The sequence below is a fragment of the Lissotriton vulgaris genome, chromosome 6 (genome assembly GCF_964263255.1).
Source record: "Lissotriton vulgaris chromosome 6, aLisVul1.2, whole genome shotgun sequence".
In the NCBI taxonomy this organism is placed as follows: domain Eukaryota; kingdom Metazoa; phylum Chordata; class Amphibia; order Caudata; family Salamandridae; genus Lissotriton; species Lissotriton vulgaris.
The window spans coordinates 554,161,376-554,187,943 of NC_141694.1; positions in this window are offsets into that span (position 1 = coordinate 554,161,376).

Genomic DNA, 26,568 nt, shown 5'->3' on the forward strand with positions numbered 1-26,568 from the left:
TGTGGCATGGTGTTGGGCTCAATCTGCTGACTCCTTCATACCCACTTCAGTCTTGTTGTTGTATAGGTGTCCATAGTGGAGGAAGAAGAGACACTTTGGAGGCATTATGAATTCTTAAGTCACAAGAATGGTTGAGGGTGTGGCAAGAACTGTAAAATAGTTACTCCTAGAGCACCGCTTCTCAAACTGGTCCAACTGCATCATAGTTTTGCCCATGTAAGCAGGCACTGCATGATGTGTGCTGCAAATACCCATTGGTTGGAAACTTGTTTCCCATCCAATGTTCAGCTGCAATGCCACTCAAGGGCTGTTTTTCAGGACTACATTATTGATAAGTGTCAAAATCAAGTATGATGTGCATCCTGCCCCTTATTGGCCTAGTGTACACATACAGATGTTCTTCATTCAGCTACCCTACTGTTGTTCATACTTGTATGTTTTGGGGGTGGTTTGCATGTTCTCAGGGTGGAGTTAGGACTACCCCTGTTGCCGGACTGATGCTGCCACTGACGCTAAAAGATTGACTTGCAACTTTGTCCTCAGGTTTGGAGTTTCACATAAGGTTGGAAGTGATGTACGAACTAACTTTGTGGCGTATTAAGAGGGAGAGTGAGGACTGGAAAGCCAGCCCATATCCCCAGGGATAAGTTTATATGTATCAAAATGGACTAGCTAATAGTGACTTGTAGCTCTATTCTCTGATATGTCTTGTCAGTAGGCACCTGTTGGGTGTCTTTATAAAGCCCTCACCCACCAACCTAGTTGGTGGCATGCTTCATCATCGGGCCCACCACAGTGACACCTAGTATGTCCCGGGTGTGCTTCGACGCCTGATTACAGCGGAGCAGGTATATCGCTGAAAGTGCAGTGTTGTGAAAAGGTGGAGTGAGATTAAAATGGCTTGGCAGGGGTCCCAATACCCGAGGGTTAAATTAGACTTTAATTAATGGGCCCCTGTCAGCGGTTAAAAACAAGGCAGTGTGGATGCGTTGGTTGCGGATTACGACCTCCAGCATCCTGTGTGGGTCGACATGTTTCAGCCTGTGCCTTCTCTATGCTGGCTTTCCTCAGGACCGTTTTATAAGTGCTGGTGCATGTTAAAAACTTATTTTAAAGCAGTGAGTGTTAATTGACTAAGTGTTGCACTCACTAGGGTGCTCTATATGTTAAAGGAGGGGATTCCCTCCTCAAGCATACCTGGACGAACACCGGATATGACGTAGACATGACATAGAAGGAGAAAAGACATTAGCATATTGCACAAGTCTGAAAATTGCTGTTTGTTTAAAGTGCTGCGTGTAGGAACTCTAAACGGCAAAAGTGTAACGGTACTGCTGATACCGTTAGTCTAGATAGGCGGTTTCTAAATGGCGTGGTGACACTAAGAAACGGAGATTCAAACAAACAAGGTGGAGTAAAGAACGTGAGGTCAAAGGTTCTCACGCTAGCAATTGGCCCACAATGCTTCCTGGAGTGTAGCGGCAGGGCGTATGACTCTGGAATACAAATATGGGACCACCGGGGTATAGGAACCTGTGGGAGAAGAAACGCTTACCCGGTCGTAGTGATGGTTGGACAGCATACTCACAAGACTCTCAGTCAGGAACTGCGGGGAACCTGTGTGTCGTGCTCGCACTCTGGAACCTTTCTGGTGGTAGCGGTCTGTATTTATGTGGGAGTTGATTGGTGCGGATTGTCAGCACCTGTTGGGGAGGCAGCAATAGAGAACAGACTACCAATCTGTTACGCGGGCTGAGCGTGTGTGTAACTGAGACAGAGCGTAATCGTGCATGCGCGCCTGCCATCAGGGTCCGGTTTAAGTTTACGCTCTGCGCATGTGTGTGCATGGGACAAAGTAGGTCCGCGCATGTAGTGTAGTGAGCTGTCAGGGCTGAGCTTCCCATAATGGAGAGTCACGCTGGACTGAAATCACTGTACACAACATTGCTAGTTCAGTGTTACCGCCAAGGGACAGTGGCATCAAGCCCGCTGGGCTAGGGATAATAGATCATGAATTGTGTGTAATGACCAGTGGGTCCATAGGGGCAGGTGTGATGAGGCCAGGCTGTGGGTGCTTGGATCAGGAGTTAAAGAGTTTAAGGAGTTCCATGGGATGGAATCGTTGAGGCCTTCCTTGTGTAAGGATAGACGGTAGATCCATTGCTGTTCTTTTTGTAGCAGTTTTCTCTCATTGTCATTCCCTATGTCGAGGAATTGCTCGAGGACTGTCCAGTGAAGGTCATTGGGCGTATGGTTGTGTCTCAAAAAGTGTTATGTGAGTTTGCTCACACTTTTCTTACATTATACGGTGCTCCTGTGCTCTACTACTCTTGTGCTCACTTTACGTGTAGTCATGCCGGCGTATCGCAGTCCACAAGGGCATGTCAATAGGTAAACCACATTCTTAGAGTTACAGTTGGTGTGAGAACGTTGAGTCCAGGTTTTTCCATGTTCTAGGTCTAGTGTTTTGGTGTGACATGTAAGGTGACAACTAACTTTGTGTCATCTGTGTTCCAGGAAATATGCAAAGTCATCAGGATCTGATAATATTTCAAATAAACTTACAATCCTGAGTCACCAGGGAGCTTGGAGCAGTATAATGGGACAGGCTATGCAAGGAAAAGTAGCTCAAATCGCCTTGCAGGTTATCCTTAGTCCTTGTGTCGATTTCAATCATTCTTAACAAACGAGTTAACAGGTTTATTTAACATTTGGCAGACAGGATACTCTGCACAAACCTGGCAGAGTACCCTTTCCACCAAACCTTCATTACACCGCTCTCTTTAGAGTTAGGGAAATCTCCAGTTGGCCGCTGTTGAAGCCTCTATTTGTTCCTCTGGCAAAAACCTTTGAATAAGAGCCAAATTGACATTGGGCCATTGCTTAAAGTACCTCAGACCATCCGCACTAATTAAGATAGATGTTCCAATGTACTTTTTTCTATTTGGATCAATCAGTAAAAAACTACTATCCCAAACAGGAAAGCAAAATAAATGCCCCTTACATGCTAGGAGAAAACCCCCAGCATATCAGGGACATTTCCTTTTTGTTTCTCAAATACAAACTCCAGGCTTTGGGTATTTATTTTTTTGGGTAACACCATCATTTGCTGAGCATCCTCCTTCAATATGGTGCCAATTAGAAAACCTTCAGTGCCTTCAATGTTAACTCTGCAAAGCAGCTCTGCTATGTCAGAGAAATCTCTGCTTGCCTGGTGGAGATCTCTATATATGGGGGTTGGGCTTCTGCAAGAGAAGAGGAGTAAACCCCTCTTCTACCCTAGTGGACTGACTGACCACCATCAAATTCTAATAATAACCTTTTCATTGAGCCTGAACAAAATTATATTGGTTAGATATGGTTCACTCATTCACTGTCTTCAGCATTATTAAATATGCCCTTGCTGGTGTGATTCTGGAATATGCAAGTCTCCATTCTCAGGTGCAGGTAGTTCTGCCACCAGCCCATCCAAAGCTCACTACAGTTTGCTGCCTGGTGACTAGGTCCATTTCAAGGCCCACCAATTAATGTCATCACTCACACCTGGTGATTAGGTCAGCTCCACGTCCTGTTAATCACCAACACAGCTGTCAAGTGCCCTCTAAATCCACACATTGCAAATGGGCTCAAAGGAAACTGCGACAGCTAAGTAAAGAACTCCTGCCTCCACAGGCACAATAAAGAGAAGCAATGAAGATGCAGTCCTTCATCCTGGCTACACCTGCCACATCCAACTCCAGTATTGGGAAGTCTCAATGCAACCTCATTCAAAGCTGGGATTGTCTGAATCCCTGTGCTTTAAGCCTGTTTGGATAGTTCCTCAGGGGTCAGTAGATGGTGGGCAATAGACAAAGTCAATGGAATGGTGCGTTCCTTCCTCTTGAGAGGTGAATGATCTGGCTACAAGTACAATGCCATTCTTTAAGTTCTGGACAAGTACTTGCCAGATCTGAACCTTTCACCATGCTGGCTGTGCTTTCATGTGCCCGCTGATTTGAACAAAAGTGCATCCATAATCCCAACTTCCTTCCAATGGGAAGAATAATATGTTGCTGTGACAACCTATTTCTTTATTGCCAGTTTACTACTAAATGTGATAACTACACAACCAGTGTTACTCTGAAGGATGTGACTGTGCCTTTGCCTAATTATCTTTTCTTGCTCTGCATCTGGCTGCTGCCATTAGGAGATTTGTTTGAGAAGAAGGAAATGGCAGCATATTCATGGAACACATTGAATAAAACATGACAGTAGGCCCGCTCATGGACCCAATACTATTTTTACCCAAATGAAGACATTGGGGACTATTTGTTGTGTCTGAAATTCAATTTACCTAACCGGTGTTTCAGACAAAACTGGAACCTAATACATATTTATCAACAGAACTTATATCTGCTTGCCAAAAAAATGGTTGTCAGGTTCCTGCTTTCCTGAATATGTCAGGCCTGCTATTACACTCTAAGACACACACACTTCTGCATAGGATTTGAAGGAGAAAATATTGATCTCTAAAACAAGAGGCATCTCTGCTATCTTGTTTCTGATGGGATAGACTTGTCCATCAATGGGATTTGATGAGTTGCTAGGGTATTGAAGGTATGGTTAGTTTGTCTACATATTCTCATTAACTTATACCTAACCATAGTGGCACAGAACATGTTATTTTACAAACCAGGATGGGTCTGGACTTCATTTTGATGTCTAAGAGTATTACATATGTCATAGTGGGGGGGGGGGAGGCAATGGCTGCAGCAGACTTGCTAGCGTTTCATGCAATGCTGTACAGCAACTATAGTGGCTGGCCTGCCTTGCCTGAAAGGGACAGAACAGTCAAATATCTACTAAGACAAGGGATACAGGGTGTACATGGAAAGGCTGTAGGATGTCAGTTTGTTTCTAACACTCAACATTTAAATACCTGTAAATGAAGTGTACATATATTAAAAAAATATATCATCAGTTAGGAAAGCACAAATGAAGCACATTGTTTTGTAGTTCTGAAGTGTGATGGAAACAATGATTTTATTAGGATCAAAACAAATCAAGCTGCTTTACTTAGTGATGTGCAAATTATACATTTGGGGAAATCCAATTTACACACATTAATTGTTTGCTATATAGGTTTAGAAGTAATTCTGCATGTCAGTGCAAATTGTTTGGGCAATTCAATGGAAAATGAGCTGTGCGTAAATGCCAGTGTGCTTCCACACTATCCTTTAGTGATATATTTGTGACAGTTCGCGCCACAATGCTCCACTGGCTACATACCACACCCTTAACACCTTCCTGCTGAATAGGTGAAAGTCATTTGCTAAATTTGTTCTTTGTGTGATTCTTGGAGTTTTTCAAAATCCCTATGACTTCAGTGCTGTAACATTGGGCACCCTCACTCTGAAAATGATTCCATCACTACTGAGAAACAATAAGGTATTAGAAACAATTCCAGAGTTCTGCACAATTCAACAAGCAAGCAGACAGAACATGCTCACATGGTCATCCTTTTGTCTTGTTGCAGACTTAATCCATCCACTTTTATTAACTAGGCATGTACAAGTGAGCACTGACACAGGCAGGACAATCAGATTTTTTATGGAATTCTCGATTCGCTTGCCACTTTTCAATTATTTAAGATGCTTTTGTTATGATGTGCAAAGAGGTTGATGCATCAGGTGGTGTGGTCCTAGTATTTATGTCCCTGGGTCAGGAATGATGATGAGGTGAAGTTTCCATATTTGGTGACTGAAGTGTTTTATGTGTTAAAGTTATATTGGGTGTTAGTTGGTGTTAGCTCTTGGGTGACGTAGACAGAGATGCATCGAGCTGGCCAGTGTTGCTAAATAATGAACTTTTTTTACTGAGATTATGGTTTCCCATACTTATTCATGTATTTACCGGGAAGCACATGGCTTGGTCAACTATACAGATCATCTAAACTTCTCAATTTGAACACTTACAGCGAAGAACTTGGGACTCTGATAGCACTTCTGCAGCCCTTTACCTTTATCATCACCAGTACAAGATTTATCGTGCCCTGAAGAAGCCCTTGCTTGGGGCGAAACACGTTGGTTGCATCTGGTTGTAGTAGTTTTAAGATTGAAAAGAAAAGAAAAAAGAACATTCAAGCAATAATTGAGTCTATGGAAAAAATGTCTAACTATACTGACAGTTGCTATAATGTTGAACGGATCTGTTTTGGAATATATGTTGCCTCTCATCTCTTTTGTTTATTATGTATGATGTATGACCACTTGGCAAGTGATCATTTGGGGTTGGCAATATTGGTGTGGAAATACATATTTATTGGGTGGTGCAGTGATTAAGTCCACCTAGCTGCCATTATTTCTTCCACATACTTAAACCACATGCAGTGGAAATATGCATAATGAGCTATGAAGGTTCAGCCTGCTATGTTCTATAATGTGTGTAAAAGAGAATGGCCAGCAAGGGGTTTTGTTTTTTCTAGGATTTTTACAGCACCGTTAGGACTTGTTAAGGTTTAATCACAGTACCTAAGCATGAGTTCAATCAGTGGCTGTTGAATTCAATTCAAATGAAACAAAAAACATAAGATGTTACCACACTAACAAATTTAGCCTTATATAAAAAAAATTAAAACGTATATCAAAAATATATATCTTTAGGGAATTTATGATATGAAAATAATTTCTCAACACCTAGGGGCGAGAAAACAAAACCCCTTGCTGGCCATTCTCTTTTACAAACCTTGCCCGAGCCCGCAAGGGTATATTGGGTTGCTCACCTTTTTTTTATAATGTTCTATAATGGGCTGCAAATCTCTGGTTTGCTATATTGCAGCTGCAACCCGTGCAGGTAAGAGCTGTGGGCCGGTTGGGGGGTATTTCGACAGACGACAAGGGAAAATTAATTATTTATTTAATTTACCCTCGTGGTTGTCTGTCAAATCCCCCCCAACCCGACCCCATCGCTCTTACCTGATGGGCTGCGACTGCTATATTGGCGACAAGTGATGTTGTGATCTAAACCCTCAGGTGCTCTTTACAAAAGAGGAATTAAAGGAGATGAAGACAAATTGCAAGGAACCCCTAGAGACATTTACCATACCCGTGCCTTTTGTAATCAGGCAGTCCGGTATTAAAAAGAACATATGGAGAAAGAGAGAAACAAGCATTGGCAAAACCAAGTCCCTGTAGTGTCCCGCTTCTCAGCTCAAAATCCTGAGCCTGATTCAGTTCAGGCAGAAATATTTCTTGAGCCGGGAATCAAGCTGCTTGTGGACACACCAGCCAGCCTCCAAAACCAACTTACTGCTACATTCATCATACAATGTTCTTAGAACAGATGCCAAACTGATTCTTCACTTTGTGTCAAGAGCATGCATGAACAGAGTGTCACATTCAGAGTTGGTGAATTAGAGATACTGCATGGTATTTCACTTTTATAATTAACCAATGATAAGCAACAAGATGTAGCAGCGAATAGTATAAAATCATTGAAGCAGGAATATAATACTAATGACAATAGTCTTAATGTAAAACTAAAAAATAAAATGAAATCAGTTTGATGATGTGTGGGGCCCATTCCTATGATTGATTGACGACTGAGAGCCTTATCATTGATATCACTAGATAGCTGTACGATATGACATCGGGTACATACCGCCACTCGCAGAGTAATTCTCACTGGGAGGAACTAACAGACAGGCATAGTTAGCCACTATATCACATGATACAGGTACTTGAAATGGAGCTAAACTGGAAGATGAGGAAAGCTCTTAGGGGCATATTAGCAAGAACCTAGTTAAAATTATTGCAGTTTTAGCGGCAGGAAACTGCTGCTAAAACGGCGATAATGGGCTTGCTAATATGTGTTATAGAAATCTAATAGAAACCCAGGTTAGATGTGCAGGACATTTACCCTGGGCTTCTATTAGAATTCTATTACGCATATTGGCAAGCCCATTATCGCCGTTTTAGCAGCAGTTTCCTGCCGCTAAAACAGAGGTAATTTTTAAGAGGATCTTGCTAATATGCTCCCTAGATTCTCAGAGTATAGATGACTGGTAAGTGGGAGGAGAGACAGGGGTTGGTGAGCATTTTATGACGTGAACTTTTGTGACACCACTCCTATATGTTAGTGTGAAATGTATGTATTAATGTATTTCTTTATTCTTTAATACAGTGATAAGACTAAACATGATTTATATTTTCAAACCTGTCAAATGAAAATCCAGACTTTTTAGATTGGAAGGTGTAGTCTTTCCTCTTATATTACAAACAAATAAAGAAATATAAAAAAAGAAATCAGTAACATACCAATGAACAGAAAATACTTTATTTAGATAATCAAGTCCATTAAAGTGCCAAGTGCAAGTTTAAAAGTACACTGAAAGAGATCAACAGCATAATGCACAAATTTAGCCTTATATAAAAAAAATTAAAACGTATATCAAAAATATATATCTTTAGGGAATTTATGATATGAAAATAATTTCTCAACACCTAGGGGCGAGAACGCTAAGGACGTGTCATAGTGGTCAGTACAGATGTGTTTAAAAACGATGTACATTTTGACCATTTTGTTATTTAGCTGACACACAAGGATTTTAAAGGTGACGTTTTAGCTGAGAGCCATTGGCTCTGTTAAGCCTGGAATTTACTTGGGGCTGAGTGCAGTTTAAAAGATAATTATCAGCTTCAGGAATAGTTTGTGCCCCTTCTTTGATTATCAGAGGTCTCAGAAATCTTCTGCGTTCCTCAAGTAGGGTGGGACAAATGCAGAGCAAGTGGGATAAATGTCACAGATTAGAGGATGGCTGGGATACCCTTGGGGGAAGTTGGTCTGAAGATGTAAAGCAGCCCATCCAGAGTTGGCAAAATTTGGTTTTGAGGTAAGATAAAAATGGTTCCGTAATATATTGTTCGTGGCCTCTTTGGTCATAACCACTGAGAACTAAAGAAGCAAATTCTCTTTTTTGCAGGCCCGAAAGTCTGATGCAAAGGATTTAGGGGCATATTATCAAGGGGGTTTATCTCCGCTTTTTTGGCTTTAAAAGCCAAGAAAGCGGAGATAAAATTATCTCCCTATTACCTAGCTGTCGCTAACACCAGTTAGCGCAGCTAGTAGGAGATAGCGACCATCTTGGGCCCCACTTTGCATGTCAGTGATATTTATCACTAATGACATGCAAAGTGGGCGTGCCAAGATGTTAGAGACTGAAAACAGTCGCTAACATCGCTATCTCCTATTACCAACTTTTGGAGATATTCGCGCTAAGCGCGAATATCTCCAAAAGCTAACACCTGCTCTGAGCAGTTCTTAGCCATGTTATCCAATGGTAGGTGGATAACATGGCTAAGAGCAGTAGCTCGGTAATCCATGAATATCACTGAATTTTCAGCGATATTCATGCATTGCGGCGATTTTTATCGCATTTGCGATAAACCTTAGTAATACCAAGGTTTATTTGCGGTAAAAATCGCCGCAGCTTAGCGGTAAATTTTTATCACTAACCAAGCAATACCGATAATAATCGCTATTGCTTGGTAATATGCCCCTACATTTTTATGTTTTTGTTCAGCGCTGCTTTGAACTGAGGGTGCACAAGACCTAGAATCCACACTCTACTGCACCCCTCTATCGAGCCAGAGGAGGTTTTTTAAAGATCCTTGTTTAGCTGAACTTCTTAATGCATGTAATTTAAGAGGCGAGCTCTTTCTGTGAGAAGTTGGTCACTCAAGGAGAACTCCATCCTGATTTGTGCTCAGGAGGTGTTATGAGGGAGGTTAAACAGTGATCGAAATACTGCGCTCTGTGCGATGTTCAAAAAGGTTCGCAGGGAGATATTCTCAAGAACGCGTGTTTGCACATCGCAGTGTATCGCAAGAAAATTCCCAACCTGGCAGCACCCTGCAATAGTAGCAGGATTACGTGCCAAATGACCGCATAAAAATAAACGCAATGCACAAAAAATATGAAACACGAAACCCCAAAAAGTTGCAATGCTCCAAATTGCGATCCGAAAATCTGTGAAAACCAGCAGCAGGCCTGCAATTCCCACGCGTCATGTGGGAAAATGCACTATAAAAGAAACAAGAAACCCCCACCAACTGCAAAACCAAATCAAACTGCCTAGCACCATTGTACACTAAGACCAAGTGCAGAGGAAAACCCGAACCCCACAAGCCCCACAGAGGACCAGCCAGGAACCCAGTGTACGGGGAAGGGCAAGGGGAAGAGGAAGAGGAAGACGGGGTTCAGTCTGCAGGAAGACTAGATTATCGTGACTGAGGAGACAGAACACTACCAACAACTGTTTGTCACCTCCGCTGCTGCACTGAAAACCCAAACGGAAAGATTGCAGGCCATTGTCATCAACGTCAATGCAGTCGAAGTGTCTAGGAGGACAATGGAGGAGGTAAAGAGGCACTGGCATGACGTGCAACGCCAGACCAAACAGAAACTCGCCACCAATAGGAAGGCAGCAATGGTGAATGGAGGTGGGAGTCCTGCACCACAAGAGGAGCTGGATGATCTGGAGGAATTGGTGTCCACAGTCACCAGTGTGGAGACAGTGGCAGGAGTTGGGGGACTGGACACAGCTCAATATGACCTGACCCAACAGCAACATGGTGAGTAACGACCAGGGACTGGGGGAATGGGGGGAGGTGGGCACAATAACACACATGCACACAATCATGTGTAGCACACTGCACACGCACAATGATAGCAAGGGCCAGCGAAATCAGAGCTGCAGGGGCGACTCTCCCACAATGCAGCACACACACATAACAATCACAGCACATCAACATTGAAGGCAATGTGGTACAAAGTGCAACACCTACACCACAGGACAGAGGACACTACAGGTTCCTCTTGTGCATGGTAACTGGCCACCCAGATCTGGAATTGCCTGGCACTGTGTGATGAAAATGTACAAGTACAATCTCACATCCGTCATGTAGTCGAAATGTCCACTGTCTCCCATCAAATAGCCAGCTTCTCCAAAACAGTCACAAAGTACATTGTCATGCATTCTGTATGTGAACATTTACTAAGCGACAACATACATGGGACACCCTGTTAACCAGCATCTCCCCTTTACGTTGCAGAGGGACAATCAACACCTACTGCAGAGCAGACCAAAAATCTCATCAGTGATGATGAAGAGGAAAACCTGCACATATGCACAAACACCCTCCAATGGCTAATGGACAGCCTCCGCACACCACCCCCAGGAGCAGGGCAGCCCATCTGCCTCGAGTTGACCCCACCCCCTGCACAGACCACACAGCAGGAAAAACACATCACCACAGCTGTCACTCAGGATTCCCCCTGAACATGACATGGAATTCCAATGCTGTGTGTTGAGCTGCCAGTTGGAGATGTCTGATCAGCTGTGGATGGGTTTTGAGCTCGTGGCAGCCAAACTCGGTGCCATACGTGGGTGTCTGAGTCCCATCAGGGACACTTACAGTCCCTAAAGGACAACAACTGTCTGCACCATGCTCCCCGACAATCCTTGGCTGACATCGCTGTAGCCATTACTCGGATACAAGAACTGTCTAGTCAGACAGGCACCAGCAAGGTCTGGGCAGAGTTTGCACAGATGCGCAGGACAATGGAGATCATGGAGCAGATGCAGGCTGGTAGCTGCAACAGCTGCACACAAAAGAGATGTAACTGGGATCTTCCATGCCTTGCAGTTCCTCATCTTGTCATTGCTGCCACTGAGCCTGTCTCAGATATCTGCAGCGGGAACTCTGAAACACACACCTCCAACCCCTGATGTGTCAGTAGCACACAGTGATGCACCCCTATCACCTTCGCACCCTGATGTGTCAGTGGCACACAGCGATGCAGCTATTACACCACCAGACAAACCGGACACAAAAAAAGTATCAGAGGAGTAAGATGTGGATGGTAATTACTGTGTGAAGAAGGAGATAGTAGCAACCATCCCCACCCTATTACCTGTCCCTGCCTGATTCAGCCCTATGCATCATGCAAAGGGACAACACCTCCTACTGACCCGCGGAACACTCTGCGACATTCACTTGGATCCCGACATGGACTCCCATATCTTCACTGGTTGCCAATTACACTGCAATCCTGCTGCGGACTGCATCCTCCCTCTTCCAATTCACTTGTGTTTCCCCTAAGGACTCTGCTTGGCCTACCACTGGGCTACCATGTAATGTGGGCTTGGCATGGCCATGTACAGCTCCAGCTCCGGCATTCACCAGAATGTGAATAAAACATTCGAAATCACACAGATGTGTCATGTCTATGTTCAGTCAAGTATGAAAGTATGGATGGATGTAGGGACATTGATTGCACAAGAAGGTACACCCTGGTAAATGACATCAATGAGCATCACTGACCTACATGGCCAATTAGATGACTGTGAAGGTGTGAACTAGCTGGGGCCTCATTGAACATGAACAACAAGCTTGCAACCCCCCAACGTAGGCACCAGGCCTGGGCGGCAAATTCTGTTCCGCTCGCGGAATTTGCAGAATTTCGGTAACTTTGAGTTCCCCGGAGATTGCCCAAAATTCTGCGTTCTGCGAACATTTTTGCTTGTTCTCGTTCTCAAAATGCGTGTTCGCGAGGTATTTCTCCCGAGCATGCAAACAGCGATTGCGAACAGGAAAAAAGCAACGCGAACAAGCAATTCCGCATGTTTTTTACCGTTTTGCAGAGATTTGCGTTATAGACCCATGTGACTGGTCTGATCATCACCCTATAACTTTCATGATACCTACAATGAAAAAGGGCAGGAACATGCAACCGCACAGGGTCAAAAAATTGATACGAGATACTAAAGAAGCTAATATTGAAATGTTGGTTGAAAGATGTGAGAAAGACCTCAAGCCTCCTAACAACTGGCAGAGTGTGAATGAGCTGACTGACCACTATATAACCTCAATCGGTAATATTGTCAATGACACCTTGCCTCAAAAACTGAAAAGAGTCTCGGAAAAACCCAAAAATCCTTGGTTTAATGAGGCTCTGAACGAGGACAGGCGAATACTGAAAATGGCTGAAAGGAAATGGAGACAACATCCCGCCTCCCCTGAACTGAAGGACCTCAGAAAAACGAGGAAACAATATAACTTAAAGATAACCAACGCCAAAAAAGAATTTATAAGGGCTGAACTGGACAATGCCACAAACAAACCCCGAAAACTCTTCGAGATCCTAAAACAACAGTCAAACAAACTAACTAAAACCTCCCAAGAGAACCCAAAAAATCCTATAAGCTGTGAGAAATTCTCCTCATTTTTCATGGACAAATCTAAATTGCTAGAAGCTGAGCTCACAAAATCAGCGGCTAACATCACGACCCTTCCCCCTTCAAAAAAGGAGACGAATGCGCCAGCGATGGATTTTTTCACAAAAAACAAGGCAAGCTGGGACACATTTGAACTATACAACCAAGAAACGATCGCCAAAACGCTAGCGAAACTTAAACCCAACAACCACTACCAAGACCCGCTACCCGCAAAATGTGTAAGAGAAATCAGTCACACTCTAGTTCCAATCTGGACGGAGATAATAAATGCCTCACTAATACAAGGGACCCTTCCGGACTGCCTAAAAACGGGGCAGGTAGTTCCCATTATCAAAAAACCGACAGCTGATGCAACAGACCCGAACAATTATCGACCAGTGACCAACATCCCGTTACTGGCTAAACTTCTTGAGAAATGTGTACAAGGCCAACTGAGTCAACATATCGCTAAGTTCTCACTACTAGACGACTGTCAATCAGGTTTCAGAACAGGTCACAGCACGGAAACTGCGATATTACATATTGTTGATGACGCTCTACAAGCCCTCGACCAAAATCATGAGTGCCTACTGATTCTACTGGACTTGTCATCGGCATTCGACACGGTAAATCATGCGATTCTGATGACCAGACTACAAGACAGGATGGGTTTATCTGGTAACGTACTGAAGTGGTTTAATTCCTTCCTGCAGAACAGGACTCAGCTATTCTTGGTCAACGAGGCAACCTCTTCTCCTCGCCCTAACACAATAGGGGTCCCTCAAGGCTCAACGCTATCCCCTGATCTATTCAACTTGTATGTAGAACCTCTCACAGAGATTCTTCGGATCTCACAGATATCTTACCACATGTACGCAGACGACACCCAAATATACATGAAGATTGCCTGCAGTGAAGACATTGATCTTATGAATGAAACTCTAAAGAGAGCATTGCAGTGGCTTACAGCCAATCACCTGAAACTGAATGCCAATAAAACTGAATTCCTGTTAATCTCACCGACAAGGAGTTACACAGAGGCAAAGGAATGGGCGAAATTGGTGACAGCACTGAACTGCACCCCGACCATAGTTAATTCAGCTAAATCATTAGGAATTACACTAGACAAGAACTTAGACATGAAAGAACACATCAACTTGATGGCCAAGGGCGCCCGCTTCCATTTAAACTATCTAAGGAAACTGAAGCCCTTTATCTCTGAAGCAGACCTAAAACTTGCCATCCAATCGTTAGTTATCTCGAGGATCGAATATGGCTGTACCACATTAGCTGGCCTACCGAAAACATCCACTGCACCACTAAAAGCCTGTCTCAACGCAGCGGCAAGACTCATCACAGGAACTAGGAAATTCGACCACATATCTCCTCACCTGAAGGCTCTAAACTGGTTACCTTATGATGCTAGAATTAAAATGAAGATGGCCTGCATCACACATAAAGCGGTCCACTACAACATGCCGAGGTACCTCGCCAAGAAAATTAAGATATCGGGAGGCAACAGAACAACAAGAAGCTCTAAAGAGCTGCTATTGCGGCCGGCATTCTTCCATAAAAAAAAGACTTATGACCGAGCTTTTTCAGGAGCGGCCCCCAGAGTCTGGAATTCACTCCCTCCTTACATCAGGAGGATTCAAAATACCGCAGCTTTTAAAAGGGAACTGAAAAGCCACATGATGAGTAAATACCATATATAGAGATGCCCACAGACTTGTGATACGAACATTTCTGCCAAAAAGGACTGGAGTCACCACGAACACTTGGAAGACCAATAAGACAAACGACTGATGCCACCCAAGCATCGGCTCTACAACCTATTACTACCTCACTATTAGGTGATATCTATGCTATACCGTTCACCGGAAGATATCACCCTTACCTTGAACTTGTTAATATTTATGTTCGATGCATCCAACTATTCCCTCACTACTCTTATGGCTTATTACGCCGATATTGACTTGTTAATAATATACAATACTACCTCATAGAACTTGACTGCATGACTATGACACTACCTAAACATAGGCACTCCCTAATACTAACTACTTAGGCGTTAGGAATATATCTTACCTTAATCACCGTAGACAGCACATTACCTCCCACACCTGATTTGTTTTTGCTGCTATAATTGCTATTATAATGTCAACTGTTTAATTCTTCTATGTCCCTAGGTAATCCCCTTTCTAACCTCCCTGATAGCTCTCTGCCCTACCTCTATATATGTTTTGTTGCTATAAATGTTACCACTATGTCAATCTGTTTTCCATATGTTAAGCGCTCTGATACCCACGGGTCATGTCCGCGCTATATAAAACACTATAAATAAATAAATAAATAAACGCAATTACGCAAATTCCGCCCACCCCTAGTAGGCACACGTCCATGTATGAAATAGGGCTGTATGTAGAAAGGAAAAAATTGGTTTCAGGCTAGAAGTGGTGCCCTCCATCACATGTGACAACAGAGCATCACTTTGCATACCTACTCACACTTCTGTGTGGACACAACCTGTTTTGATGTATAACATTGCTCCAATGGCCAAAATTTGGACACCATACTCACAATGCTGAAGACACGTAAGTGCGCAGGTCTGCCGGCAACTATCCCAAACACAATGTCTGGCTCACAGAGGTGGAGCTGGCAAAAGGGACCCTCTCCCATTGTACATGCGTCAGTCAGTCCCTCCCTGTGTAGGGACAATGCTTATTGTGGCACATGATTTGTCAATCTGATCAACACTTATCACAGCTTCATGGGCAATCTATTCCAATAGTATGTTGTTGTTGGGTTCAAGGAACACCAGGGTGAGCAACAGGTCTGGGCAGATGTCCACAGTCCCCGCCGTTTCACGAATCTGTACCACAGCCCAATAGGGAAGCGCCTCGATGTGGTCACTGCACATGAGGAGTTGTGCAATCTCCCATGCACAACTGCCAGCACACATGCCAAAGATCAGTGCATCCCATGCACTGGTATCCCGGTGACACTCTTGTTCGAGGGCCAACAGGGGGTGCACTGTCAAGTCATAATCCAATTCTGCTACCGTTGTGTTGGATAGGCAGACTTCCATGGGACACTCGAATGTGCATGGTCAACAGTGGAACCTGGGTTGGATGCAGGTGACGTAGACAAGACGGAAACTCAGACAGAAACTGATTTGCAACACTGCCATTGGCAGTGATCCCAACAGATGCAGCATTCTTGCACCGTACAGTTCTAAGTGACAGGAGTTGTGCATGTGCCCGGGATGGCCCACCATTGCGTTTGTGGTCTTGTAGCACAGGCAATCCTCAGCACGGCTGCTGTTTGGTGGACGATATCCCAGAGCTCTGGGCAATGAGTTGTATGAGTGTCCAATGTTTGGGCGTATGGGTTGTTTTTATCCAATGTGTCAAGGGCATCTCTTGCAGGCGTAGCTCGAACAGGGACAAGTGTGTGTGGGGTGTGAACATGTTGGTCTTTCATTAACGCAGTTCGTGGTGTGGGAGTCATGGGAGTCTGGTATGGTATCTCACTCAGGGTGTGCCAGCCGCATTCAGGACCAAGGTCGGGGGTTTGGTTGTCATTCCTTCCGCCTTGTGTATTGAGGCAAAGGAGCTTTCATACCTAATTTTAGTTTGACTACTGCTTGCATTTCTTATCTGTGTTGTGGCCTTCATGCTGACTTTGATGCCAGGCCTAAGATTTGAGGTGCACCAATTACGTAACACACACAGAAGTTGCCATGTTTGAATGTGCCAAGGGCCCAATTGGCCTTGCGCTCCTTGTTCAGTCTCTCTATTTCTCTCTCTTTCTCTCTCTCCCTTTCTTCCTTTTGATGGGTGCCTGACACACCTTCATATCTTGGATATTGTCTTGCAGGCTGAGACTTATAGATTTTCCAGGGATGCCCTGCCATGACTCTTCAAAATAGTTGTTTGAAGACAAATTAGCATGTCATATTTTGTTTGGACTTTCAAAAGTAAATGAATAAATCAGGTTTTCTATACTCACATGTATGTTGATTGTTGTAATTGTGCGACATCAGGTACATCTGGGAATTACCGAATCGGTAAAAATAACGATTCGGTATTTTACAGATTCTGTAAATTTACCGATTTGGTAAATTTACAGAATCTGTCAAATCTGGCCCCCTACATCTCAAGATGCCAAATACCGGTCGGAAACGGCCGAATTCAGCCGTTTCCGACCGGTATTTGCCACCTACATCGGGCCCCTATTCTCTTACTAGAGAATAGGCTTTGAGTAATCTATAAAAAAAAAGCAAGATAACATAAAAATGATATTATCTAACTGGAGAAAAAGTTACGAGTTTGTCAAAAGTATGTTGAGAAACTGGAAGGTTCTTGAAAATAATACAAACCTAATGGAAATTAATAAAAGTAAACCATTATGTGTCAATCCAAGAAAAGGAAATATAAAACAAAAGGCAACAAGAACAGAGATTAAGAACTCTGAGCATCAATATACTAATAGGAAAGTGTTTTGAGCATCAAATAAATTAATAAGAAAGTGTATGGAACATATATGTGCCTTAGTTGTACACAAAGTACCAGCAGTGTAAAAGGAAACATTGACAACAGGGAAGAAAATACGAGTACAATACTAAGCTACCTCGTTAAAAAAGTGACTATCCTGTTAAAATACCCCTGTAGTAAAACCTATGTGGGGCCAACCATGAGCACAATAAATACCAGAATTTCAGAGCACTAGTCAGACATATATGAACATGAAGTGAAAAATCACCTGTGGACAAACATTTTAACCAATAAAAACATATCAGCCAATTGAAGCATAAAATAATTGAACTAAGACAACCGTCATATAAAGGAGGCAACATACAAAATATTTTAAACCATGAAGTATACCGAAAAGAATATCTGGGAATTAAATATCCTAAAGGGATGAGTGAGGCTGGTTTGTTTAATTGGTATCTTTGAACAGCAATATGAAATGTACTGCCATGGTAAAAATGAACTGAACAATTTGTATAGCTTGATTTGTTAAAAAATGTATTTTATTATCTGCATGCAGGAATTCATAAATATGAGAAATATGTAAGCAATATCATGTTAGATGATTACAATTGAAAGTGAAAGATCTGGATGACAAATTAATCATTATGCTGTCAATAGATCATTTTGCTATTTTACCATGTAGTGGATACAATGTAAGCATTATAGCTGAGTGTACACTAACTACAATAAAAATAGTTGAAAGGTTCAGCTTGTTTTTGGATCACAAATAATTAGGGAGAGATGTCTTAGTAAGCAAAATTTGTGGTGCACATGTTGTATAGTGATATGATTTGACATAATAGGAAATACAAGATAGTGTATTGCTGTATCAAACCGTGTCAGGTGACAACACTGCATCACATTATTACATGGCTTGCATATAGTCCATCTTGACTGGTATAAAGAGAGGGGAGATGCACAGCGGCCAGTGGAGGGTACACTGTAAATGAGCAAATCAGGAAAGTTACAGGCATCTCAGGAGATTAAAATGGGAACTGCATATGAAATGATACCCAAGTATGAAAGCAATGAGTTGTAATATTTAATGTGTTATATATTGCGATATAGTGTTTCTCAATAAATTAGACAAGGCTGAAGAAGGAGCTAGAACCCTGAAACACTTTGGGAGAGAAATTGTAATCATTGTATGAATTATATACTTTAACAACATGGGTTTTTCGATTGGCACAAATAGTTTGCTAATGCTACATGACAATAATTGTAAGACTTAATCTGTATGAGCCCCTGTGACAAAGTTTACCTATGTGAATGGTATAACACATGTTATTTCTGCACATTTGAGCTAATACTTTGGGGCATATGTACATGGGGATTGCACCACCAGAATGTCACTTTTTTGATGTTCTGGTGGTGCAATGCCCTGCACCATATTTACAAAGCAGCGTTGAACCAATTTGCCTGGCTTAATGCCACTTTGTAAATATGGTACCCTTTCACAGAGGTATCCGCATGAAAGGGGCATGCAATGAATGTTGCTGTGGGCGTTCCACTGCAACACCAATTCTTTTTGATGCTGCCTCGAAATTGCAAGGATGTGTACATCTGAGGCAGCGCCAAAAACCAACGACATGAAAAAGCAGGCATTAGATTGGTGCAACAAGGAGAAATACTTTTATTTCTCTTTGTTTTTGCTTATTCTATGTGTGCTGCTTTCTGCAAGAGCAAAAGACAATTAATGATTGTTTTTGTGAAGGAAGTTGGCCCTTCCTGCTCAAAAACTATAACTAAATAATGGTGATTTGCTACTTCTATGTGTGCAGCAGAATACATAGAAGTAGCAAATCGCCATTATGGATTGTTTATGTGCAGGAAGGGAAACCTTCCTGGACATAAACAATCATCCATGCAACACAGGCACCCTTGCACTATGGCGCAAGGGAGTCTTTGTTGGCACTAGACAGCTATTTTTAGTGCCAGCGCAAGGGAAAACATGGGGTGTGCTCTATTGTTGTAAATACCGAGCATCCCTGCGTTGTTTAAATGACACAGTGCAGCTCTGCAAAATTTGCCACAGCCATGCACCATTTACCTCTACGTATGCAAGGATGTCTACTTCTGAAGCAGCGCCAAAAACTAACGACATGAAAAAGCAGGCATTAGATTAGTGCAACAAGGAGAAATACTTTTATTTATCTTTGTTTTTGCTTTTTCTATGTGTGCTGCTTTCTGCAAGAGCAAAAGGCAATTAATGATTGTTTTTGTGAAGGAAGTTGGCCCTTCCTGCACAAAAACTATAACTAAATAATGGTGATTTGCTACTTCTATGTGTGCAGCAGAATACATAGAAGTAGCAAATCGCCATTATTGATTGTTTATGTGCAGGAAGGGAAACCTTCCTGGACATAAACAATCATCCATGCAACACAGGCACCCTTGCACTATGGCGCAAGGGAGTCTTTGTTGGCACTAGACAGCTATTTTTAGTGCCAGCGCAAGGGAAAAGATGGGGTGTGCTCTATTGTTGTAAATACGGAGCATCCCTGCGTTGTTTAAATGACACAGTGCAGCTCTGCAAAATTTGCCACAGCCATGTACCATTTACTTCTACGTATGCCCCTTTGTGTCCTCCCCCCTCAGTTTAAACTGATTGCTTAGCTAGTAGTCTACCTACTTCCTTTACCCTTTTGCTACCTTCCTATTATTATTATTATTACATTTCTTATATAGCGCCAGAATCGACCCCCGAAGGGGTATCTCCGCGCTTGCCTTGGGAACCCGTCCTGTTTTTTCCCTGTGAGATAGCCCCTACAGGGCATCCCCAAGGTGAAAGCCAGGCATCCCGCTGCGGGGGGCCGTTGTGGAGATTAAGCAAGCTTAATGCCCAGAGTTGCAGAGTGTGAACCCATGATTAGGTCAGGCACCGAAGCGAGAATTATCGAGTCCGTGGACATTTGAGCTCAACACCCTGCCGCGTCGGGAATCGAACCCTGGTCCCGGGTCTGACCTCTGCTTCAGGGTCTGCCTGCTCTAACCAGTGAGCCACACATCTTCCCTCCTTTGGGAAGGGTGTCTATTTTAGATATCAGATTGCCTAAACCCGCTCTCTTTAGAAGGAGTGCAGGTAAGGAATGCCTAATCTAAAACTGTTATTGGTCCATCTAGGGTGGGATTCTGTCAACATTATGGGCCTGATTCCGATCTCGTACGGAAGCATACTGACCGACTCGGTTCCAGAATGATTTCCGTACAACTCGGATCGGGGGAGTCCGCCCGAATAAGTATGATGCATCTGTATGCATCTGTATGCAATTCGGCCGGATTCCCAATGACCCAGTGAAGGGGGGTCTGCTACGGGCCCCCAGAGACCAATTATGGCAGCTGTTTCATTGCAGGTAAACTGAATCGGAAAGGCTGTCTGAATCGGTCATCGTACTCGCTCGTTCAGAAACCAAGTAAATAGAGCTGTACGAATAGGCTCCGAAAAAAGGCTCGACCTCTCGGAATGCGTTTCTGAACCGAATCTGTCAGCCCTAATGGTTACCAGGCATCGTACTTGGTTGTTCGGAACTGGGACGAAGTCGGTCGGAAACAAGGACTCTGGATCGGATTCGGCAGACCCAAATCTGATTCGGAGCCCTTCGACTGAGATCAGAATCAACCCCTATGTGTACAAAGTATGGTAAAAGCATTGCTGGCCATATAGTGAATTGGGTTAAGGGCGCTGAGTAATACAGTAAGCACTTTCCATAAGAACCTTCCTGTCATACTGAGCATATACAAAGTTTTAACAGGAAATAGAAAGAGCCTTAAAATAATACAGTACCAGAACAATGGCAGACTCTCCTGAGCTGTCACTAGAAATATTTACAATATTTATAGGAATTTTGTATTATTGGTCTTAGAGACACCAAAGAGAAATTGAGATACCATCTGTCACATGAAGGATAGAATTATGGTTTGCTATCCAGCTGCTCCATCCGTCTCTTTTATCTGATTTTCCAAATTGCAGATGAAGAAAAGGAAGATAGAGGATGGAACTTGTACATGTCATGAGTTTACCCATGTCGGCTGATGAAGCTGCTGTCTTAGGTGGCACACTGGCAAGTCTGCTGCATGCAGTGCAGTGCCAGTCAAAGGAAGGAGGATGAGGTACAAGGGGGGGGGGGGGACAACACTTTAGTGCCCGCTGGCTACATGGATCAATTGATGTCCGATTTTGATCATCATTCTGGTAATGCAAATGCCACTGAAATTGACCCAGAAGCTTTACTTAAGGGTTGCGGCCAAATGATCATGGGCAATTGGGATATATCTGTGTGGAATGCAAACTGTTTATATTGGCTTTGTTGGACAAATTCTGTGTGGCCGGCAAAGAAACAAAGAATCCATCAAAACAAACTGAATGCCTCTACAAATCCAATCTTTCCAACAAAGAGTCTGAAAGAGAGGCAGAGGTAGACACGGAGGCAATGGAGCTGGGAGGAGCCAGGGGCAGAGATGGGAGGATTTTACTCCATCACAAAATACCTCATATTTCAATTGAGGTCAAGTATGACATAGAATGGATGCAGTGAAGGTCCATCAAGTTTCCTTCATGATTGCCTGGGGAAAGGAAGGCTCCTTCTAGTAGCCAAGGTGGTAAGCAGCACTGCATATGATAGATGTCAAGTGCTTTCTTGGGAAAATCCCATTTCAGAGGAAAAAGACACAAATGGTAGTAAAAAATACTTTTTGGCAATCTTTTTATTTCATGATTGAAGATGAATGTATGCAGGTGTTTAACTGCCCCTAAATACATTTGAGAAGGAGCATATAACTAGAAATCCAAGACAGAGAAATCAGAGACAAAAACAATAACAATTCAGCAATGAGCATGACAAATAATAGAAGAAAAAATGCATTTCAACATATCAATTTTGTGTCAGTGGCTCTCTATATTTGTTGCAAAAATCAAATGACTTCACAAGAATTAAGTTTGTTGCACCATGGATTGGGAACTTCATTCAAGAAACGCTGGAAAAGCCACCTCTATAGAAAGAGTTTTATATAAAGCTATTCAAACCATATCAAACGAAAGACCACTACTTATCTTATAGCATTCATCAGGTTTATGAGGTAGAAAAGCAACTTTTGGTAAACTCCATTTTTTATTGTACTAGTGATGGTGCTTTTTGCATACATTGAAAAGGAAAGCGTTGTGTTCTTTTTGTTATGGGAATATTCTTCTTCCGCTTTTGATATAATTGTTTCCCCTAAAAATATGTCTGATGTTTTAGGGCAGGTATCCTCCTCTTCATGGTTTCACATTAACCTGCTAAAAATATAAGATATAAGATGTATTTGCTTCAAGTATCTCAATACCCCTGCCAACTGAAAGCAGAGGCGGGCATTCATCCTGTTATTATTGTACTACAGAGGAAAGGTATGTTAGCTATCACTGTTAATGTTTATAAAACTCCCATTGTTCCTTTTAAGAAACCTGGTAACAACCTACAGTTTCATGCAAGATCTCCCAATCATTGATAATTTTTTTCTGTTACCCAGTTTTCATGTTGTTCCAAAGTCTCCCATAGTACATTTGTGTATGCAAAACATGACATTTCCTGTTGCTTATTTATGTTCTGCTTTCAGTTCTGTACTTGTACATCATGGAGGTAATTTCCTTTCTGCATTCACATTTTTGAGGTCCCAAACTAAGTGGACTACACCTCAAGACAGGTATAGCTTCACATTTTCAATAGTCCTGAATATGTATTTAGACACCTTGGTCTTTCCCTGTGGATCTTCCCTCATTAATTATGCAGCTGACATGTTGATTACTTCAAATTCTTGGGACAAATGCAAACTTCATTCATTTTATTTGGTCACTAAACTGACCACTTGTGGATATAAGGCCTCTAGAGAGAAATACTAGTTTTGTTTACCCTAAGTCTGATATTGAGATCATGACATCTCCACTTGTGAATGCACCTGTCTATCAAACACATTCAGGTTATCTGTAAGTTACCCCACCCTGGCTCAATTTCTCATCTGGGCACCTTCTTTGGTATGTAGGGCTGTTGCTGTCAATGGATTTCAGGCTGTGCTGCTAATGTCAAAAATTCCCTTTAGGATATCATTAAGACACACACTCCTGAGCCTTGGCCTCGGTCCCATGGAGTAAAACACCATGTTATCCCTGAGTGTTAATGCAAGACCATGGTGCTCAATAGAAACCCATTACTTATTCCACTCTTTGTTAAAGCATGTGTGCAATCACGTAGTTGTTTTCTAATTAAATTGTTATTAAATGTCATGAAATTATGTGAACATTTCATGAAATCATGCTTCCATATTGAAAGACGTGCATACCTCACATAACAAAGTGTCCAACAGTACCTGCAGCAGAATGATACTAGCAGAGAATGTTCTTTGGCAAGACATTTCCTGTGTGAACCAGCCTCTTCCTGGTATCTTGCAAGACTTTTTTATGTGAGGTGTGTACTTGCTTAATATACGTTACTCAAAATTGTCTAAAGTGACATTTTAAGAATATTTGCCAGATCTGCATAATGTGGAACTTGGGAATTTCAAGACTTTTGCAAATATAATTTATATTTTGTCCAGGTGCTCTCTTAATAATGTTGCAGTATCTGACAACATTGTGCAAGGATCATTGCTTACTTTTGCGGTGGCTCAGGTTGTTGTTGATGTTGCTGATCTATTATTAACTACGAAAATGCTGAATACCACTTAATGTATACGTTGTCAATGAATGAGATCCTTTGGTTGTCTGCCTCCCATTTTACATGATTATGATGCCTTCTGTAGAGCCCTGCCACATTGTCAACTGGATGATTTTATCCTCATCAATGCGCACCATGCTAAATCTCAAATTGACCTCGCTGATGCACCATTTACTGTGATATTGTGTTTTTTGCTGATGATTCATGCCTAAAAATCAATGAATGGAATTTGTGTCTGGATATGCTCTATGCACTCATAATCAAGTTGTGTAGAGTTGATGTTTACCTCAAGTAGTTTCTGCATGACTAGCTTTCCTGATTCCAAATATGCATTGGTGTTTCTCACAACGTTGGGTTCTTGTGGTGGAGATTTCTCACCTCTCTGTACCCCACTAAAGAAGGAGCCCTATGTAAGAAAACGTGCTTGGTGCCCTTTTATTGCTAAGAGAAGTAGCAATAGTTAAGTGTGCTACTTCTTTAATCCACGTGTTCTGTGGGAATGTTCTTGCTGATAATGCTGCTAAGTATGTCACTGCATCTCCCAGTCATGATGTGGCATGGTGTTGGGCTCAATCTGCTGACTCCTTCATACCCACTTCAGTCTTGTTGTTGTATAGGTGTCCATAGTGGAGGAAGAAGAGACACTTTGGAGGCATTATGAATTCTTAAGTCACAAGAATGGTTGAGGGTGTGGCAAGAACTGTAAAATAGTTACTCCTAGAGCACCGCTTCTCAAACTGGTCCAACTGCATCATAGTTTTGCCCATGTAAGCAGGCACTGCATGATGTGTGCTGCAAATACCCATTGGTTGGAAACTTGTTTCCCATCCAATGTTCAGCCGCAATGCCACTCAAGGGCTGTTTTTCAGGACTACATTATTGATAAGTGTCAAAATCAAGTATGATGTGCATCCTGCCCCTTATTGGCCTAGTGTACACATACAGATGTTCTTCATTCAGCTACCCTACTGTTGTTCATACTTGTATGTTTTGGGGGTGGTTTGCATGTTCTCAGGGTGGAGTTAGGACTACCCCTGTTGCCGGACTGATGCTGCCACTGACGCTAAAAGATTGACTTGCAACTTTGTCCTCAGGTTTGGAGTTTCACATAAGGTTGGAAGTGATGTACGAACTAACTTTGTGGCGTATTAAGAGGGAGAGTGAGGACTGGAAAGCCAGCCCATATCCCCAGGGATAAGTTTATATGTATCAAAATGGACTAGCTAATAGTGACTTGTAGCTCTATTCTCTGATATGTCTTGTCAGTAGGCACCTGTTGGGTGTCTTTATAAAGCCCTCACCCACCAACCTAGTTGGTGGCATGCTTCATCATCGGGCCCACCACAGTGACACCTAGTATGTCCCGGGTGTGCTTCGACGCCTGATTACAGCGGAGCAGGTATATCGCTGAAAGTGCAGTGTTGTGAAAAGGTGGAGTGAGATTAAAACGGCTTGGCAGGGGTCCCAATACCCAAGGGTTAAATTAGACTTTAATTAATGGGCCCCTGTCAGCGGTTAAAAACAAGGCAGTGTGGATGCGTTGGTTGCGGATTACGACTTCCAGCATCCTGTGTGGGTCGACATGTTTCAGCCTGTGCCTTCTCTATGCTGGCTCTCCTCAGGACCGTTTTATAAGTGCGGGTGCATGTTAAAAACGTATTTTAAAGCAGTGAGTGTTAATTGACTAAGTGTTGCACTCACTAGGGTGCTCTATATGTTAAAGGAGGGGATTCCCTCCTCAAGCATACCTGGACGAACAACGGATATGACGTAGACAGGACATAGAAGGAGAAAAGACATTAGCATATTGCACAAGTCTGAAAATTGCTGTTTGTTTAAAGTGCTGCGTGTAGGAACTCTAAACGGCAAAAGTGTAACGGTACTGCTGATACCGTTAGTCTAGATAGGCGGTTTCTAAATGGCGTGGTGACACTAAGAAATGGAGATTCAAACAAACAAGGTGGAGTAAAGAACGTGAGGTCAAAGGTTCTCACGCTAGCAATTGGCCCACAATGCTTCCTGGAGTGTAGCGGCAGGGCGTATGACTCTGGAATACAAATATGGGACCACCGGGGTATAGGAACCTGTGGGA